The 15,786-nt window shown below is 53.4% G+C and overlaps 1 protein-coding gene across 1 annotated transcript in view; it reads right to left on the minus strand.

Annotated features, from left to right (window-relative positions):
- SORCS2 (sortilin related VPS10 domain containing receptor 2) overlaps window positions 1-15,786 on the minus strand; it is a 491,606-nt gene that overhangs the window by 254,500 nt on the left and 221,320 nt on the right. The window lies entirely within an intron of this gene.

Below are 15,786 nucleotides of genomic sequence, written 5' to 3' on the forward strand. Positions count from 1 at the left end.
CACAAACGCCCCTCTGGGGCCGAAGGGGCGGCTCCCTGGGGACCCCTGGGCGTGGTGGAATTTCTGGCTGTTGAAACTCCAGGGGAGGAGGCAGTCAGGTTCCTGGAAAACTGGAGCGATTTTCCAGGCCGAAGACAGTGGAGACAAACACAGAACCCATCTGAGAACCTGACCTCGGATGGGGAAGGAGACAGGCAGGAGGCTCCGGGGGGCCTGGCGGGGAGCCGGCCCACCCACGCCAGCTCTGAGGGCTCGCAGCATTGAAGAATGCAGTGATGAATTGCTGAAGCCGCAGAAGACCAACATTTACTGAAAACCCTGTCCAGCACACCGCCCATCTAGGGTGACTCTGGGTCCCAGCAGCCTCCCCAAGGGAATTATTGCCCCACCTCACAGCCAGGAGACAGAACCACAACACCACGCGCACACCTGCCCCGGTTCACCCACAAGTGGCTGGCAAAGCAAGGGTTTCATCCTGGTCCGTGTGTATGGATCCCACGCTGCGGATCCCACGCTGCGGGTGCAGGGGAGAGGCGAAGGAAGGAGGGAGGGAGGAGGGGAAGGGAGGAGGAAGTGGGTGGGAGGGAGGGGAAGAAGTCTTCTTTTGGACACACGAACTCCAGGTATGGCTGGCACAGGGCTCTGGGGCAACCGTGGCCACGTCAGTGACTCAGGAGATGCGCTATGCTCTGCACATCAGTCCGCCTCCGGAGGACCACACCCGATATCCTGGCTGGCTCACGCAGGTGTGCTGGGAGACCCACGCAAGGCTGTTGGCTGTGTTGGACTTGGCCAAAATACCCAAAACAAAACAAAACAAAAATGGGAGAAAGAAAACACAGCATCTCTCCAAAGGGAAACAGATCAACTGTGGGTTATCCACACAGCAGAATCCCACCTACTGACAGGGATCCGCTTTATAAACACAACACCAAGTGAGGAAGAGCAGGCCTCCAGCAGAGAGGTCCAGCTTGGGACCATGCGTGCAGATTTAAAACACACGACCCAAGGGCTGCCTTATGGACACAGACGGACGTGGTGAAACCACGAAAACACGGACGAGGATGGAACACATCAGAGTGAGAGTGGGGGTCACATGGACTGGGGGAGGGGGGGCGGCCTCGCTGTGTCTGCAATGCTCCAGCTGCTCTCAAACAACCTCCAACACGTATGCAAGACATTAACATCTGCCTAGTGTCCACCGACATATAAGGGTCAATGATGTGCATTCCCACAGCCAGAAATGCTTCATAACTGCAGTGTTTTAACGTTGGCATCCATCCCTGATGGCAGCAGGGTCCTCCAGACGGGTGGCAGAAGCCATGCTTCCTGTCCTGAGCCTACCCTCCTGGCTGAAGGACCCCAGGGGCTGGCTCTGACTTCCACAGTTCCCGATACGCGGATTCATTTACTTATGCCAACCGTGCGTCTCTCCCTCCGTGGAAAATAGAACCTTTTTTCTAGGACAGGATTAGCAAACAAATAGAAGTGACAGGATCCAAGATGATGACTGGGCACACACTGGCTGAACCTAAGGAAAGGGGTTCGGCCTCTCCGAGCCTCAGTTTTCTCATCTGTGAAATGGATGAGAGTGGACACCATGCTGCCCCGCAAGGTCGTCCTGGAGAAGCAGTGATCGTGTCCAAGGGGTGAGCAGCTAGCACACGGCCCTGCATGTCCTAAGTGACCAGTATAGGGGAGGATAGGCCACTGTGAGGCGGGTCCCGTGAGCTGGGGGCCTTGGGACAGCAGGCCCTCCCTGTCAATCAGAGCTGTCTGCCCCACAGCCCCTCCCAGAAAAGGAGGCACCTCCGTCCAGGCACAGCAGCTGTGTCACGGACTCTCAGCCTCTCTTCCAGAATAAAAGGAAATCCCCTGTGGCATCAGGGCTGCTTGGGAGGGGGTGGGGACGGCGGCCAGCACCCTTCAGCCCATAGAGGAAGCTGTCTTGCTCCCTCTCTATGGAGGGGTCCCCTGGCCGTGCCCCGGGAGCCCAGCCAGTGCACCGCCAGGCTGCCCAGGCTCCCAGCGGAGCCCAGGCCTGCCTAGCAAGGCCCTCCTGTGCCCTAGCAGCTCGCATGGCTCCCCAGTGCCCTGCCAGGCCCTCCCGGATGGAGGGAGGAGAGAATGAGCTGGACGGGGGACCGGACCCATGCCTGGAAGCACTCAGCCCGGTTTCCACAGCGACAGAACCAGAATAACCCTAATCCCTGCCCTCCTCCCCCAGCTGCCTCGGGATCCAAAGATCCCAGGGTGTGGAGAGACAGGACGATGGCAGAGGGTTCCCAGGGAGCCAGAGACACAGGGCCTGGGGACTCAGAGAGCAGCCACCCGGCTGGAATCCTGGCCCCGGCTGCCACTGACTCTGTGAGCTGCGGGTTCTTAAACCGCTGGATCGCACCGTGGCGTGGGGCACAGTGCCTCCGTCTGGGCGGCGGGGTGGGGCGGGGTTGGGGGGCTACATGAGGGCGCACCTGGGTGGGTTCAGCACGGCACCCGGCACACGTAGGTCCTTCACACCCTGTGGGCAGGATGAGGTCGGGCGGGAGGGGGGGCTCCTACAATCCTGCATATGGAAATCACCAAAGCGCTCCCTAGAATAGACAAAACAATCTTCCAAAGGGAGTACTTCAGAGGACTCACGTGGCCTGCTTTCAAGACCTACTATAATCAAAACAATACGGTCCAGACAGGAGAACTGACATGTGGATTCACGGAACAGAACAGACAGTCCAGAAACAGACCCGCCCATATATGGTCAATTGAGTTTCTGACAAAACTGCAAGGATAATTCAAGGAGGAAATGTTAAAATGAGGTCACGCTGCTGTAGGTGACAGTGAAAGCGTCAGTTGCTCAGTCACGTCTGACTCTTTGGACTGTAGCCCGCCGCACCCCTCTGTCCATGGGATTCTCCAGGCAAGAATCCTGAAGTGGGTGGCCATTTCCTTCTGCAGGGGACCTTCCCGACCCAGGGACTGAACCTGCATCTCTCGCACCGCAGGCAGATTCTTTTACCATCTGAGCCATGTAGGTGAGCCCCTTCATCAGTGGTTCTTATGAAAAGTAGGAAATTAGACACAGGCAGGCACATAGGGAGGAGGCCATGTGACGAGGGCAGCAGAGATGGGGGTGATGCTTCTAGAAACCAGAGATTGCCAACGAAACCCCAGACACCAGGGCAAAGGCCTGGGACAGTTTCCCTCTCAACCTCAGAAGTGACCAGTCTTTTTTTTTTTTTTTATTTCTTCTTTATTTATTTCTTCTTTTTTTTAGTTCTACCAGTTTATTGCTACCAACCCATTTCCATCTCCCTCCACCCTCGGGCACACATGCTCAGTCATGTAACCCCATGGACTGCAGCCCGCCAGGCTCCTCTGTCCATGGACTTTTCCAGGCAAGAATACTGGAGTGGGTTGCCATTTCCTTCTCCAGAAGTGACCAGTCCTGCTGAAGCCTTGATTTTGGACTCCGACCTCCAAAACTGGAGACAATAAATTTCTTTTGTTCATGCCCCCAGCCTGCTGTGTTACGCAGCCCAGGAAACCAACATGAGGACTGATGGGAGGAAACACAAGGCTGTCTGCTGACGTGCAGGCTGGGTTGGGATGAGAAGTCCCTCTGGGAGGCTGTGGGCAAGTTCTCAACTGCTCAGCACCTCAAAGAGCGCCTGGAGGTGGTCTTCCGCACTTTCACTCTGGCCGGGACCTTCCCGCAGAGGGCTGACTGCCTGTCCCAAAGCCACTCTCACCATGGCCAGAGAGGTCAGCGTTTGACCTTCCCCAAACCATGCTTCACATGGCAAATAGATGGGGAAACAGTGGAAACAGTGACAGACTTTACATTTTTGGGCTCCGAAATCACTGCAGATGGTGACTGCAGCCATGAAATTAAAGGACACTTGCTCCTCGGAAGAAAAGTTATGACCAACCTAGACAGCTTATTAAAAAGCAGAGACATTGTTTTGCTAACAAAGGTCAGTCTAGTCAAGGCTATGGTTTTCCTAGTGGTCATGTATGGATGTGAGAGTTGGACTATAAAGAAAACCGAGCGCCTAAGAATTGATGTGTTTGAACTGTGGTGTTGGAGAAGACTCTTGAGAGTCCCTTGGACTGCAAGGAGATCCATCCAGTCCATCCTAAAGGAAATCAGTCCTGAGTGTTCATTGGAAGGACTGAGGTTGAAGCTGAAACTCCAATACTTTGGCCACATGATGCAACGAGCTGACTCATTAGAAAAGACCCTGAAGCTGGGAAAGATTGAAGGTGGGAGGAGAAGGGGATGACAGAGGATGAGATGGTTGGATGGCATCACCAACTCAGTGGACATGAGTTTGGGTAAACTCTGGGAGTTGGTGATGGACAGGGAGGCCTGGTGTGCTGCAGTCCATGGAGTCGCAAAGAGTCGGACATGACTGAGCGACTGAACTGACTGACTAAACCACGCCTGTCCTGGGAGGAAGCCCCGCCTCGCGCCCTCCTCCGCATCTCACCACCCAGGGCACAGGTCGGGTCCTCAGTGTCCCTCCCCCATCCGTCCTCCTCCATCCCATGCCCTGGATCAGGCGCCTGCCTCTCACCTGGATGTCACAACAACGGGCCAACAGGTCTGCCTGCCTGGGTCCCCCTCCTCCAGACCAGCCTCCTAGCTAGCTGCTCAGGTCAGACATGAGGCTGGTCCCTGCCTCCTCTCTCCCACGTCCGACATCCAAACACGCAGCACATCCGTTGGCTCTAACTTCACAGATGCAGCAGAGCCCAGAACTACTCCCCTCCCTGTCACCCAGGCCCTCACCTGGAGCTCACCTGCATCCCTGCAGTGACCGCTGGCTCTTCCTAAGGGGTCTGGCCTCCTTGCTGTTCCTGCCTCCTGCTGCCACAGGGCCTTTGCACAGTCCCTCTAAAGCATACTCACCCCAGACACCCACCTGGTTCTCGCCCATCCCTTCTCAAGTCTTTACCCTAGTATTGTGGCCTCACTGACCACCCCCACTTCTGACCCTGCCCACCCTGCATGTAATTTCTCTCCCTCTCACTCATCACCTTTCCCCATCTTACAACACCTACTTGTGTTTTATAATTGTTGCTTAATTTCTGCTCCCTCCCACTAGTTTCAGGAACCTGGGGCTTTCTCTGTTTCATTAGTTCATATGTCCCCAGTACTCAGAACAGCAGCGCTGAGCCCCTAATAGGGCCGCAATGCCTCATTGTTGAACATGTATGTGAAAGTCAAGCAAAACAGGCACAGCATGGCCCATCTGTCCTTAGGATCTGCTCGTTTTCTCTCTTCTAACAGAGTAAGAGGAACTCTGCCCACAACCAGCCTTCTCCCTGCGCCTGTGGGGATGAGATGACCTATTTTACCTGCCAGGGAGGCCCTGCCAACTCCCCCAGGTGCTTTCTGGAGGCCACCCCGCCAGGAGCGGGCAGGCCAGGTGGGGCTTGTTATGTTAAGACCCTGGTGGAGCTGCAGCCTGGCCCTGGAAGGCGGGGCGTGCCGCACCGGGAGGGGTGGGCAGGATGGCACCTGTGCAGCGGTGGGACACCAGGAGGAAGGCGAGACTCAGGGGACGATACACAGGACCACCCCGAGGCGCTGGGCGCAGGAGACCCTCGGCCAGCGCAGACGTGCGGCCCCTCGAGGGAAGGTCTCCAGGCTGTGGAGGCTCGTGTGTCTAAGGCCCCGAGCCCCACACACCTATGTCTACACCCCTTCCTCATGACCCAGCTTCGCTAATCACCAGTGTCCACCCTGGGGGCTATAGCTTCACAGCTTTTAGAAAGTGAAAGTGTTAGCTGCTCAGTCGTGTTGACTCTTTACTACCGACTCCGTTTACTGTAGCCCACCAGGGTCCTCTGTCCACGGCATTCTATAGGCAAGAATATGAGAGTGGGTTGCCATTCCCTTCTCCAGGGAATATTCCCGACCCAGGGATTAAATCTGGGTCTCCTGCAATGCAGGCAGATTCTTTACCACGCCTTTAGAGGGGCTCCTAAATGCCTGGAGGCGGGGGCCACTGGAGCTCGAAGATCCAAGTAGGCTTGAAGGATGGAGAACTAGGGTCTGCCCTTCAAAGACCCCTGCCCCTCAGCCTGTATGTCCTGGAGTCAAACTCCAATCCTACACTACTCTCCAGGGGCTCAGAGGGGCTTCACAGACGCATCCGACGTCTGGCGTGTCACAGTGCTCCACCAACACCCAGGTGCCTGGCCCCAACCCAGAGGCTCTCCATGCAGAGGGGGGTGCCTGCCCCAGGCTGCCCAGGGCCAAGGCTGGGTCCAAACCACAGCTAGCATTTAAGGTCAAGGTCAGCAGGGCCCAGAAGCCCTCTGCTGTGGATGGAATGAATCACGCCCCGTAAAAGACAGGCTGAAGGCCTAAACAGGCACCTATGAATGTGACCTTATTCTAGAAACATTAACAGCATCTTTGTACATGTGTCTCTTGAGAAATCTGTATGCAGGTCAGGAAGCAAAAGTTAGAACTGGACGTGGGACAAATCGGGAAAGGAGTATGTCAAAGCTGTATATTGTTACTCTCCTTATTTAACTTACATACAAAGTACATCATGAGAAACGCTGGGCTGGGTGAAGCAGAAGCTGGAATCTAGGAGAAATATCAATAACCTCAGATATGCAGATGACACCACCCTTATGGAAGAAAGCGAAGAACTGAAGAGCCTCTTGATGAAACTGAAACAGGAGAGTGAAAAAGTTGGCTTAAAACTCAACATTCAGAAAACTAAGATCATGGTATCTGGTCCCATCACTTCATGGCAAATAGATGGGGGAACAGGGGAAACAGTGACAGACTTTATTTTTGGGGGCTCCAAAATCACTGCAGATGGTGACTCCAGCCATGAAATTAAAAGACACTTGCTCCTTGGAAGAAAAACTGACTAACCTAAATAGCATATTATAAAGCAGAGACGTTCCTTTGCCAGAAAGGTCCATCTAATCAAAGCTATGGTTTTTCCAGTAGTCATGTATGGATATGAGAGTTGGACTATAAATAAAGCTGGAAAAAAAATAAAAAATAAAAAAAAGAAAGCTGAGCGCCGAAGAATTGATGCTTTTGAACTGTGGTGTTGGAGAAGACTCTAGAGAGTCCCTTGGACTGCAAGGAGATCCAACCAGTCCATCCTAAAGGAAATCAGTCCTGGATATTCATTGGAAAGACTGATGCTGAAACTGAAATTCCAATACTTTGATCATCTGATACAAAGAACTGACTCATTTGCAAAGACCCTGATCCTGGGAAAGACTGAAGCAGGAGAAGAAGGGAACGAGAGGATGAGATGGTTGGATGGCATCACCGACTCAATGGACATGTGTTTGAGTAAACTCTGGGAATTGGTGATGGACAGCCAGGCCTGGTGTGCTGCAGTCCATGGGGTCACAAAGAGTCGGACACGACTGAACAACCAAACTGACTGACTGTAGATGTAACTGGTTAAGAGAAGGTCATGCTGGATTAGGGTGGGCCCTACCCTAATGAGGAATGTGCTTATAAGAAGAGGACATTTGGATACAGACACAGACCCACAGGGAGAAGCCATGTGATGACAGAGACTGGGGGGACAGCCACAGGCCAAGGACACCAAAGGTTACTGGTCACCCCCAGAGCCCAGAAAGAGACAGGGAAGGATCTCCCCCCCTGCCCCGGATCTCAGCCTCCCAACGCCTTGTTCTCAGACTCTGACGGTATAAGTGGGGGCAGGCATGGTCTTCTCCTCTGTTGTTACTGTGAAGCTGAGGCCTCAAGGGGGACCCATGAGGGCAGGCCGTCCCGGGTGAGGGGGGCAGGGGCGGTGTCAGGCTCAGCGGGAGCCGGAGATGTCGTGCCCCACCCCCGTCCCGCCCACATTGGAGCCGGAGATGCCAAGCCCCGCCCTCTCCCCGCCCACATTGTAGCCGGAGATCCCGGGCCCCGCCCACATTGGATCCAGAGGTGTCAAGCCCCGCCTCTCGCCACGCCCACGTGGGAGTCGGAGGTGCCAGGCCCCACCCCTCGCCCCGCCTACATTGGAGCTGGGGTGCCGGGCCCCGCCCCTGCCCTGCCCACATCGAACATCTGTGAAGTGAGGATAGCCGGACAGCCCCGAAGTTCCTGGAGGTGCCCCTCTGTAGGAGTGCATGTGCCTCAACTCGAGGCGCGGGGCAGGCGAGCTGGCCGGTCCCTAGGAAGAGTGTTAGATGGCGCTGAGCTGGGCCAGCCAGACTTGCCAGTTCAGCTCTTCTCCAGGGCGCTGAAGATGCTCAGCAGGCCTCCTGGCATACATCACCCCCAGCCGCCCCATCCCAGCCCCGCTCAGGAATTCCACGGCCCTAGTCCTGCTTGTAACTCTGCCCGGCTCACCCACGCACCCACATCTGTTGGCTCAGGTACCAGTCCTGGCCTCTCACCCAGCTCCCCGGCAGCCCTCACCTGGCTCTGGCTGCCCCCACTCACCACCTGGCTCTGCCAGGCCACCCCAGGGCCTGGCTGTGGGGTCAGGCTCTGTCTGCTTCCCCGGGGCTCTCTGGTGAGCTTGGGTGCTCTCCTGGGGGAGGTCCTGACCCCCGCCTTGGGCTGCCCGCCCACACCCCCTACCAGGAGGCCCACAAAGACCAACTCAGGTAAATCCGACCTCCACCATCTCAGAAGCAACAGTGACTCTTGGGAAGGGGCTGGCTGACTCAGGAGGCTCCCACACCTACACCCCCTGGCCTCCTGGCCCTGCACCAATGGCAGCATGAACCCACTGCTAGTAAAGAAATGCTCAAAATTCTCCAAGCCAGGCTTCAGCAATAGTGAACCATGAACTTCCAGACATTCAAGCTGGTTTTAGAAAAGGCAGAGGAACCAGAGATCAAATTGCCAACATCTGCTGGATCATCAAAAAAGCAAGAGAGTTCCAGAAAAAACATTTATTTCTGCTTTATTGACTATGCCAAAGCCTTTGACTGTGTGGATCACAATAAACTGGAAAATTCTGAAAGAGATGGGAATACCAGACCACCTGATCTACCTCTTGAGAAATCTGTATGCAGGTCAGGAAGCAACAGTTAGAACTGGACCTGGAACAACAGACTGGTTCCAAATAGGAAAAGGAGTACGTCAAGGCTGTATATTGTCACCCTGCTTATTTAACTTATATGCAGAGTACATCATGAGAAACACTGGGCTGGATGAAGCACAAGCTGGAATCAAGATTGCCAGGAGAAATATCAATAACCCCAGATATGCAGATAACACCATCCTTATGGCAGAAAGTGAAGAACTAAAGAGCCTCTTGATGAAAGTGAAAGAGGAGAGTGAAAAAGTTGGCTTAAACCTCAAAATTCAGAAAACTAAGATTATGTCTTCCAGTCCCATCACTTCATCGAAAATAGATGGGGAAACAGTAGAAACAGTGGCTTACTTTATTTGGGGGGGCTTCAAAATCACTGCAGATGGTGATTGCAGCCATGAAATTAAAAGACGGTTACTCCTTGGAAGGAACGTCATGACCAACCTAGACAGCATGTTAAAAAGCAGAGACATTACTTTGTCAACAAAGGTCTGTCTTGTCAAAGCTATGGTTTTTCCAGTAATCATGTATGGATGTGAGTTGGACTATAAAGAAAGCTGAGCACAGAAGAATTGATGCTTTTGAACTGTGGTGTTGGAGAAGACTCTTGAGAGTCCCTTGGACTGCGAGGAGATCCAACCAGTCCATCGTAAAGGAGAGCAGTCCTGGGTGTTCATTGGAAGGACTGATGTTGAAGCTGAGACTCCAATACTTTGGCCACCTCATGCGAAGAGCTGACTCATTTGAAAAGACCCTGATGCTGGGAATGATTGAAGGTGGGAGGAGAAGGGGATGGCAGAGGATGAGATGGTTGGATGGCATCACCGATTCAACGGACATGGGTTTGGGTGGGCTCTGGGAGTTGGTGATGGACAGGGAGACCTGTCGTGCTACGGTTCATGGGGTCGCAAAGAGTCGGACACGACTGAGCGACTGAACTGAACTGAACTGAACCCGCTGCACCAGTGGCAGCACGCACACAGCTCTGGCCTCCACCTCTGCTGCGCCTCCTTCCTGGGCGCCGCCGCTGGGTGCCGACCGCAGCCCCTGCTGTGCTCAGGCCCCCTCCCCAGAGGGGCCCCCCAGGCCACCCTCTGCGAAAGCACACAGCCACCTCCACTGAACCTCGTCTGCTTTTCTTTACTGCATAGAAGTCGTTTCCACCTGGCACGAGAAGGGTCATGAGTGTTCACTCGTCCGTGGTCTATCCCTAGGACCCGAATAGCCACTCCTCATCCATCTCCTTCTCTGCTGAGCCTCCAGCCCACAGCAGGGGCTGCAAAACAGGCAGGAAGCACCCTCAGTATGGCCCAGCAGCATGGGAGTGTCACCCAGAAGAGGCAGGAAAGGCAGAAAGAGAGGTGGCCCTGGGTCAGGGTGGCAGGGGGCATCAGCAACAGGCAGGATAGATGAAAGGGCTCCGAGGTCGGAGAAGCCGGCGTCTCTGTGCTCAGAGATTGCAGAACACGGGCTGGGGACCCCCCCGGGGCTGGAGCCTGTGTCCCCCCATGTGGGCAGAAGAGCGTGCACATGTCACCGTGTACATGGGGACAGCTGCCCCCTGCCCACATGCATGGTGGCCTTTAGGACTGAGGGTGAAATGGAGGCCAGGAGGCCAGGCAAAGCGTTGACAAGTGGGCCCTGCTCCCGATTCCCTCACTCTCCTTGCTGGTCCTCTGGGAAGCAGGCCATCTGCAAGCTTCCTGCCCACCTCCTGTGGGTCCCCTCCCTGACCCTGGCTCAACGTATGGGGCCTCACCCACAAAATGCCCCCCTCTCACCCCCCGATCCCATTGGGACCAGGCTTATCTCTACTTAGGAAGAAAAAGTAAATACCTTCCAGGGAAATTTTTTAAACAGATGGAATTTATAAAATATACAGCAAGTGCTGCCTTTCGTTGGATGGTGGGTAGTGGAGGAATGCTGGTCGAATCATTTCCAGCACTTTCTGTAGGGTGACATCAGAGCCGTGTGGAGCAACGCCGCTGGGGGGACAGGCCCGGGGCCACCACATCAGAGCCTGGTGCATCTGCTTAGCACACACCGACCCTGGGCCCCTGCAGTCCTCCCCCAGACACCTACCCAACAGAAATGCCCACTCTGCCCACCGCACAATGAACCCAAGAATGTACAAAGCAGCGATACTTGAATAAACCCAAACTGGAAGTGCCCGATGCCAGCCCTTGGCGATGAGGACACTCTGGCGGCTGGTGCAGGGGACACTGCCAGGCAGAGAGGCCCAGGGACCACAGGGCGGGGTCTTGTCAGAGGGTGAAAGCAGCGGACACACATGCCCACCCCACTGATGCAGATTCAGGAAGAAGTGAAACTGATCAAAGGTGAAGAAAGTCAGAAAAGCGATTGCTCTGGTTGAGGGGTGATGGGTGTGGTTTACACACGTGTGTGTGTTTGCCAGGATACACCAAATTGCACAGTTACAGCGTGTACATTTTACTATATGTAAATTTTATGTCAAAAGGGTAAAGATAAATGTGTGCAAATGCAGAAGTCTACTTGGTAAATTTTGCTTTTCACAGTGGTAGGAGTTAGGTGTTCTTTTTTATCTTTCTTTTTTTTTTAAATATATATTTATTTGGCTGCACCAGGTCTTAGTTGTGGCACGCGGCATCTTTAGTTGCAGCATGTGAACTTGTAGTTGCAACATATGAGATCTAGTTCTCTGACCAGTGAATCCAGGCCCCCTGCATTGGAAGCATGGAGTCTTAGCCACTGTACAACCAGGGAAGTCCCAGGATTAGGCATTCTGAAACAACTGTTTTTATATTTTAGAGTTCAGCAAATGAGTAAGTATATTAAGGATAATGGGACCCACACTCCTCACTATTGAGCAGGGGAGTTAAGAGTACAGAAAAGAAGAAAACTAGAATGTTGTCCAAGATGTTGTTGCCTAAGGATCAAAGTGAACTCATTGTCTGATGAAGACATACGGTGAATGGATGATACTTGCAAGTACACATGTGTCTATATGTATGTGCCTGCCTGTCTTCATACCTACAAATGTCTGTCTCCATTTCTATGTAAACACATCCTTCCTCCATCACCCGCATCCGTAAGAGGTAAGGTGTTCACTACTCTGTTCACCAAGGTGGCCGTAACGACACCACAGTTTCAACGAGCACATCTATGCCTGGATCTTGGTTCCTAAACACTACCTTCCATCAACCAGGCTGGTTCCAGGGTTCATTCAAGGAAGGCACAAGATAAGCCTGGAGCAAGTCTTCATTTAAAAGCAGAGAAGTGCTCTAAGAACGGTGGACACTAAGAGACACACAGGCCAGCTCAAAAGGCCCCACTGAGCTGATTTGGAGCCATTTAGGCATCAGAGCAATTGTAGGCATGGACTCAGTTCAGTTCAATTTAGTTGCTCAGTCATGTCCGACTCTTTGTGACCCCATGGACTGTAGCACCCTCTTCCAACAACAAACAATAGCAAACACCCTCTTCCAACAACACAAGAGAAGACTCTACGCATGGACATCACCAGATGACCAACACCGAAATCAGAGTGATTATATTCTTTGCAGCCAAAGATGAAGAAGCTCTATATAGTCAGCAAAAACAAGACCGGGAGCTGACTGTGGCTCAGATCATGAACTCCTTATTGCCAAATTCAGAATTAAATTGAAGAAAGTGGGGAAAACCACTAGACCATTCAGGTATGACCTAAATCAAATCCCTTACAGTTATACAGTGGAAGTGAGAAATAGATTTAAGGTACTAGATCTGATAAGACAGTGCCTGATGATCTACGGACGGAGGTTCGTGACATTGTACAGGAGACAGGGAGCAAGACCATCTCCAAGAAAAAGAAATGCAAAAAAGGCATGGACTACAATCTGTTAAATAAAATAAGCATTCACAAGTCTACATAGGAAGGAGGGAAGGAAGGAAGGAAAAGAGGGAGGAAGAGGGAAGAGAAGGAAAAGCTCTTTTTTGTAGAAGAATACCAACTTAAAAATACTGAGGGAAGATGGGGTTAGCAAAGGACCAGCTATGCTAACAATGGGTAAATGTTTGATGAGAACAGAATATTTAGATACTTTCAAAGGACCTTTCTAAATATTATTAATTACAAAAAAGGAAACAGTAACTTCACAGAGGAGGAAGCAGCAGGTCTCCAGCAAGTGACCCCAGACCCGAAGTACCAGGTGGGCCCACATCCACCCTCCTCACCTGGGGCACAGAGGGGTCCTGCAATGTCTGACTGTGAGGGAACCGGGGCAGACCCAAGGGGAGAGCATCCTACAAGTAAACCGCCGGGACTCCAGGGTCAAGAAAAACACACGAAAGGTGACGGAGGGGCCGTGATGAGCGCACATAGCCCCTGACCCTGGAGCTGGGACCAGGAAGTGAAACACGGTCAGAGGGCAGCCCTGGGGCTGCTACACAGTCCCAACAAGGGCTTCGGGTTAAACAGTAGGATTATATCAACATCACAGCCCTGGATGTTGACAAATGCACTGTGATTATCTGGGAGGACGTCCTCATCCTCCAGAAACACACTGGGGCAGCTGGCATAAAGGGACATGACATCACTATGCTCTAAAAAGGTTAGGACACAAGTGTCTGTAAATACAAATGCAGGTGGATGCGTGGGTAGACGAGAGGGAAGCGGGGAGGGGACCCACGAAGCAAATCGGGCCAAGGTGCCCGAGTGACCACTGGACAGAAGTTCCTTGCTCTATTTCTGCAGTGGTCCTCTAAGTTTGAAATCGTATCAAAATAAAACATAACCTCCACCCAGAAAAAAAACAGACGTGGCGCAACCAGAACTCTTTGAGCCCTGTTGAGGGCAGTGGACACGACCACCGTGGAAAACCGTCTGTCGGCATTTACTGGACGTTTACTCTCTGACCCCTGCAATTCTGCTCCTAGAGAAAACCCAGCAGAGATGGGGGTACACACGCATCCCTAGATGGGCACCGAAGTGTCCACATCGGCCCCAAACTAACTGGACTTGATTCAAATGCCCACGAGGATAGAAGAGATTAGTAAAATGTGAATTCACCCGACGGATTCTGCAGAGAAATGAGGACCCACCTGGCAGACCAGACGGAGCTCGCAGGCCCAATACCGCGCCAAAGAAGCCAGAGATGAAACAATCGGGGTTCCCGGCAGTGGGCAGGGCAGTGGTGGCCGGAAGGTGCATTGGGGCTGCCCAGAATCATGAACATTGTCTGGGTCCAGGCGCTCGCTCAGTCTGTGGATCTTCCCTGAGCTGAACACTTATAATCTGTGCCCTTTCCTTTATACATGAAATATTTTAATAAAAATTCTAAAAGTAACAGGGAATTCCCTGGCAGTCCAGTGGTTAGGACTCTATGTTCTCACCACCATGGGCCTGGGTTCAATCCCTGGTCGGAGAATTAAAGATCTCACAAGTCATGCGGCTTGGTAAAATAACGAAATAAATTATTTAAAAAATATTAGAAAGTCCAAGAGAAAAGTCTCTTATGGCATCACCGACTCGACGGACATGAGTTTGAGCAAGCTCTGGGAGTGGTGATGGACAGGGAAGCCTGGCGTGCTGCCATTCATGGGGTCGCAAAGAGTCGGACACGACTGAGCAGCTGAACTGATTGAGTGACTGACGTATTTTTTTATAAAATAAAAACCAATTTCGTGTTTCCTCAGCGGGGAGAGATTTCTGGGCCTCTGGGCAGGGCGGTGCCTGGGGAAGGAGACCGTGGCAGCAGTCATGAAGGCCGAGCAGAGGTCTGGGGCTGCCCGGCCGGGGCCCTGGCGCAGGGCGGTGGGCAGGGCCTCCTGCTTGCCGGCCTGGTGCCCACAGTCCGCGTGGGATGCGAGTGGTGCTCAGAAATCTCAGGTGATGCGCTCAGTGAGGAGCAGGCACGTGGAAAGGGTGTGAAAGTGAGCCAACCCCTGCCTGCCCCAGGCAGCTCGGGATGGGGTGCCCACGTCTCCAGCCTCCGCTTTGCAAGTGAGACCCGGGAGCCGGGCAGCTGAGCGCCCAGGCTCACTTCAACCCAAAGGCTGTCCCTCCTCTGGTTCAGGGCGCCCACAGTCCTAGGGCCAGTGTGAAGAGCTCAGCAAGTGCTGTTTTCCGCATACTCTGCCCAACCCCGGACCCAGAGGAGGTGGATGGAGCCACCCCAGCGACATTCCTCCACGAGGCGGCTGCAGTCTCGGGCCCCCAGGCCTGACCCACATAGCCGGAGGTGCGGACTGCCCCTCTGAATCTGAGAGACAGCACCATGCCGGGGGCTTACACCCTCCAAGGGGTGCAGGCGACCCCAAGGGAGCCCCCTGCCCTCGGGCCCTCGACCCGCCCACGCCTGCATGGGAGGACCCCAGGGTGGTGAGCCAAGCAGAAAGGTGGGAGCCATGAGCCAAGTGGAAAGCAGGCCAAAGGCGAGGCTGGCTGTGGAATCTTCCTTTTAATGAACCGGATCCAGCTCGGGACGCCTAGGTGTGTCCGACATCTGATCCACTTGACTGATAACTCATTTAAAAACTAAGCCAGAAAAATAAGAAGATAACGAGTGACATAGAAATGAAACAAATTCCTTCTGTGTATGGGTACTTTCAACCAACACTTTCATATCTAGGGTGGGCCAGCCCACACTCGGCCAAGTTTCCAGACCTGTTCCCTGGTGGCTGTCTCAGGAGGCCGATGGGCACTCACATCACAGATGAAGACATGAGGGGCCCTTACATGGCACTGTGGGCCCGGGCCAGGAGCAGAGCCAGCCAG

This window comes from Cervus elaphus, chromosome 6, assembly GCF_910594005.1.
Source record: "Cervus elaphus chromosome 6, mCerEla1.1, whole genome shotgun sequence".
Lineage (NCBI taxonomy): Eukaryota > Metazoa > Chordata > Mammalia > Artiodactyla > Cervidae > Cervus > Cervus elaphus.